The sequence below is a fragment of the Gossypium hirsutum genome, chromosome A10, assembly GCF_007990345.1.
Source record: "Gossypium hirsutum isolate 1008001.06 chromosome A10, Gossypium_hirsutum_v2.1, whole genome shotgun sequence".
Classification (NCBI taxonomy): Eukaryota; Viridiplantae; Streptophyta; class Magnoliopsida; order Malvales; family Malvaceae; genus Gossypium; species Gossypium hirsutum.
The window spans coordinates 13,441,445-13,447,444 of record NC_053433.1 but is presented as its reverse complement, the minus strand read 5'-3'; positions in this window follow the sequence as shown (position 1 = coordinate 13,447,444).

The window sequence follows — 6,000 nt, the reverse complement described above, 5'->3', positions numbered from 1 at the left end:
AAGCCCCACAACTTTGTTCAATGTAAAACAAGAAGAAGTTGAAATTTTAGGAGAGTAAATTTAACAATTTAGCATTACCATGAAGGGAATTAAGGGATTAACAAGTCATTGGGTGGTCTAGGCTTTCATTTCTAGAGTAACCTATGAGCATCTAAAGTAAGCATTAGTAGAGCATCAACCCAAAAAAGCTACAACTTGATTTTCAATGGTGCTAAAAATGCAATTTCAAAATTCCATTTTTGTAAACCAAGTCCGTGCATAATAAATATGAATATTTATAAGGATAATATAAAAATATATTAAAAATTGGTCGAGTAATTATATTAAATTAATAGTTAATTAAGGCTCAAGGACTAAATTGTAAAAGTCTAATTGTTATAGAGTTTTAATAAAGGCCTAAAGATTAAAATAACAATTAGCCAAAGGTCTTAAATGGAAATTAAACCATTTTTCAATAGGAGAAAGTTGATAGTGATAGTAGAATCCACTAAAGTTGATTAGATTAAAATTAAGTTAATGAAACCTTAATTATGTAAACTAAATTAGGTTGATTAAGTCTTCATCAGCCTATATAAGTTAAATTAAAGAGAAAAAAAGATATCATCTTCATCTTTTAGCTCTTTCATGCCATCCATGGAAGGAAGAAAACTTTTTCTTTAGCTTCCATATTTGACCATCAATTAGTAAGTAAATTTAAGTTATTTTCTTGTAATTTTTATGAAATTAGAGTTATGAGAGCTCGATTTAGCTAGCCTATGTACCAATTTGTAAAACTATTAAAGGTTTAGAAAGTTGTCATTATTGGTTTCTTAAAGAATTAGGCTTGAAATTATATATTTTAAGCTTAGATTATGAAAAGGACTACATTATAAAGTTAATTTGGCTTAATTGTTAACTTTGCACATTAGGGACCAAATTGAATAAATGTAAAACCTATCACAAAATTATATTAGAAATAGAAAGTATAAGATCCCTAATGAACATATATGAAACCAAATTTTAATTCGGAGCTAGGAATTTAAAGTTATGCTTATTCCGAGTTTAGGGACTAAATTGAATAAAATGTAAAATTTTAGGGGTATTGAAAAATGAGCTTATATAAGTTCATTCATGTCATGGCATAATATGAAAATGTTTGATATTGATTGGTTGTATAAAATAATTATATAAATTAATAATTGGATTAAAGCGGAGTTAATCAAGGAAAAGCTAAAATTGTTGTGTAGTTTAGCTCAGACGAGTAAGTTGATGTATCGAGATATATGTTTAGCTCAGATAGGTAACTTGATATATTTATACTCTTCTCGGACGAGCAACTAGTGTGGTGTAGTTTAATCGTGTATCAAAGTATGTTTTACTAGGGTTCATCGGGCGAAATGGTATAAATGAAATTGAAATTTCAAAATGTGTTGAAATAGACTTGTTGTTCAAATTGAAAATTCATAAGATGGATGTATTAAAATTAATAGATTTTGAATAGGTTGAGCTCATGTTTGAGTTGGTTTTGATTGGAATTAGTTAGGTGATTTGTTTGACATGAAATGATATGAATTTGAATTAGTTTTGATGGTATAAGATGGTGTAAATCAAATAGGTAGTATTGCACATATTGAAATGGAGAAAAAAATGGTGTTTTTGACAAAAACAAGGACCTCGTCACGACCACAAACGTCCAACATTACAACATACTGCCGACAGTGAGTGACGTCGCGTCGTCAGTATGTTTGAAGTCGTGATGTAACTTATTGAGTCGGCGATGCCACAACGTAGAGATTGTTAGGTTGAGACATCAACTCTGAATTTATAAAACTTTACAATTTGGTCCTAATTCAAACTCGGGTTGACAAAAGAGCTTTTGTAAGCTCGTGTAGGACCCAAAAATGATTATGTAATACGTTATGTACTTGAATTTTTTTTTACATATTTAAATGATTAAATGTTGTATAATGTTTTGAATTTACTAAATCGATAGTTGTAGCATCTCGTAGCTCTGATTCAACGATTAGGTTGTGTATGGGGGTGTTGCATACCCTATATGAAAAGGCATATCATTATGTGGAAACTAAAGAATTGAGTTCCTTTAGCTAGGGATTTGCAAAAAATGAGACAAGAAAAAAAATCAAAAGTTGATAATACGAAAAACATAGGCATCTATTAGGGTACACTTAGAGGATTAAAGAAGGAACCCTTACCTCGAAATCAATATTGGAGTATAACCCTTCTTAGAGCAACTCTTCTTAAGACAACCTCAAGTGAGAAAACAATTGTTAGGGCGAAGCAATGAAGTTCACATAAAGAATGGTATATTATACAAAATATTTCAAGTATATACTCGTCTAAATACTTCTAGCTTACACATATTGAACCAAGTCACCTTAAGAAGGGAGCTTGGGAGCCTTCAAGCCAATGAAACCCTAGCCTACCTAGATGTGATTGGGGAAAGATTCAAATATCCAAGGGAAATGGGGCATAACATGAAAAAAGTTCATGATGCTGATGGACACCATAGAAGGATTTATCAGGAAAGGCTTACTAGGATAACTTGTAAAGAGGTAACCTAGATAGCACGAATATCGAGAAGAAAAGATATCCAAGAGAAAAGAGACAAGTGATAGAGAATAATTGAGGGGAACTATAAATATGATAGTAAGTGCTGAAAAAGAGTGGGCTACCTTGAATGCATGGAGAAAACCTATATTAGAAGCACAATGTCTATAGAAGCTCCCCTTAAAAGGCCCAAGGAAGAAGATAGATCAAAAGTAAGCCTAAATGAGAGCGATGAGAGGGGTAGTGGTTTATGATGATGGTAATCAGGATTCCTTGGTGATAATGGTCATTATTTCCAACCATAACTTGAAAAGGATTTTGATGGATAACAATAGCATAGTAGAAGTGTTGCATTGGGGCGCCTTTCAACATATGGGATTAGAGAAATAATAATTGAGGAAAGCTAGCCCCATAATCAACCTATTAAGGTAAAAAGGTCAAGTAAACTCCAAATTACCCTTAAGGAAAGAAAACACATATTCATAAGAATGATGAAATTCTTGGTAGCTAACCAACTGTCAATATTCAATGTTATTTATGGGTGCACACTAATGATGAAGCTCAAGGTGAGTCTAACAACATTTTGCATGAACGCAAAGAGAGTCAAGCCCTCCAAGTGTTGTCTTCAGTCATATAGTATGAAAACTTTCTAACTATTCATATTTCAACCATTGTGTCTAAGTCAATTTTTACTACAAGTAAAAGAATGGTGAGTGACCATTGAAATATGTGCCATTTAGACACATTGGAGGCATTGATGTGCTCATAAAATAGGTTGAAGAAAGGATTATAAGGTAAATAATGCTCTTATTATATTTTTATTTATTTTCAAAAGTAAAATATATTATTTCATATATAAATATTTGAAGTAATGTTTATTATTTTTCCTGTTGAGGCAATTTTTGAGTAGTGCTAAGGACTAGTGCGAATTGGTATCTGGCATTGCTCAACTCGGAAAATTGCTATGTTTATTTTGGAAAATTTTGGAAACAAAAAACTTTGGGCTTTGATTCTAATCAATACTTTGGACGTCTACAAGCCCACTACATATAACAATATGTCCTAGAGATTGGTTTGGATTTGGATCAAAGACATCAATTGGTTTGGATTTGGTTCAAAGACATTGAGTTCTCAACTTTTTTATATCGGATTAAATCAGGTAAACAAAAAAGAGAGAGTATATATTGAAGATTCAAGACTTATCTAAGCTCATTAGAGATATTTGTTATACTTATTTTTCTGCTAGTTTTTTGGGGAGATTGATTGTAATTGATATAGTAAGTTAGCAAGTCTTGATTTCTCATAAATTGAGTAGACTTGTATAGGTGATGTACTAATTTAAGAGCACCTATTCTTCTTCATTAAGGAATGCTTCTTATGAATGCAAAATAAAGTGATGTACGTGATTAATGTCCCAAGTGTTCAGAGAGAAAACTTAGAGGAGAGTTGTCTAGATCTTAGGTAAAAAAATGAGTTGAATCTAGTGAGTGTTAGAGGTTGAAATCATTTGTTGTACGAGTTACTAAGATAGTGAATTATCTTTCTGGGCAAGACTCTTCAGATGTAGGGAAATTGAACTAGGTAAACATATCATGTGTTCTTTATTTTTCTGCCTTGTTCATACTCAGTGCCTGAAGTAGTTGCCACTAATCTTAAGTACTGCTTCTAATACTACTCAAGTTTGCTTTCAAATTTCGGTTTCATTCTTCCATTTTCTTTTGTTATATAACACTCAATTCTGAAGATACATGGGAAGAAGATTGATCTGTCATAGTTGGTAGAATTAAGTAATATGATTTGCTTTTATATTATGAAACTATATTTGAATTGTTCAAGTTGTTTGGGATTATTATATGTTTAACTTGTTAGGAATAGTTATGTTTAAGTAGTTTGGAATTCTATTTAGCTATATTTGTTAAATTATTTTTGCACTTATATATCGTTAATTATGATTTCTTTGATTCTATGTTTTTCTAATTAGCGGATTTAGATAACAGATAATTAAAATTTTAATTTCATTTTTTTTTGCAAAGTTGAGGGATAATAATATTTAATTTGAAATCCAATTTAGATAATAATATTCAAATAATTTATAAATAATTAACGAATTTAGATTTTTAGGCCATTCCTAATTAATTTTTTCACACTATTTTATGTTACAGTAAAATCATTGTTGGTCTAGTGATTAATTTGAGTCTGATTTGGATTAAAATTGAGTCAATTTACTAAAAAAGGCCCATTTCTAAAATTATTTATGAAAATGGGCCAATTTTTTTTATTTTCTGAAAAGGACCGAATTCCTCAAAAAGCGTGTCCTCGTCAGTGCAAAGTCAAGGGTTGTGTCAGCAAAACACGTCCGGCGGGGAGCGTTTTTGGTATGTCAGCACAACACGCTTTGCTGATGTGACAAAAATGCTCCCCCAGGGATACATTTTAGCCCGTGTTTAAATTTTAAAAAAAGGCCATTTTTTAAATATTATAAAAATAGACCAATTTTTTTAAAAAATTTACAAGAATAAACCTTAAAAAAGGTTCAAATTGATATCACCACTTTTTTTAAGATGTCACCAATTAATATGAAAACAAAACTTACAAAGCAAATCTTTATATAGACTCAAAGTCTCATTTATCTTATTTTCTTAAACATTGTAGGATATGATATATGTGTATATATAGACTCATGAATAGGTTTGCAGCTTGTTCCTAAACAATGTGGGATTCCTTCCTCTTTTAACTAACAACATGAGATTTAAAACTACACTATATTTTATATTTTTTTACTTAGAGTTTAATTTTTTTTTACAAAAAGTTAACATTTGTTACATTATAAATAAAAATTTTAAACTCTATAAGTAAAAAAATTATAAAATATAAAATGCGTATGGTAAAATATTAAAAAATAAATATTTAAAAAATTACTAATAATTGAGTGATCATTTTGTAAGTTTTTATAATTCGATAGCTAAAAAAACATAGTTAAATGACTACTAATGTAATTTAATCTAGATATAAAAATATGAAAAAGAATTATTATATTTTATGTATATTATATATTTCTATAAAAAAACTTATTTAACATAATTATATACTATGTTTAAATAAATTATCTATCTAGTCAAAATACATCTAAATTAAATTAAAATTAGAATTAAAAAAATTAATTAGTATAGTAAAATATTAAAAATAAGTAAATATTTAAAAAAGATATATCAATTTTTTAAAATTACAAAAAAAATACTATTTGAGTGCCAAATACTCACCATTTATTTATTAATCAAACATTCATAATATAAAATTAAAAATAAAATTAAAAAAATAAAAGTATAACTTCTAAATTTAAATAATGGAAAATTATTTTAAAAATTAGAATTGCATTGATATTAACTTCAAACATTTAATGTTGAATAGAAGATTATTGCATATACAAGTTTCAAATGTGCAATTTGTTCTCTT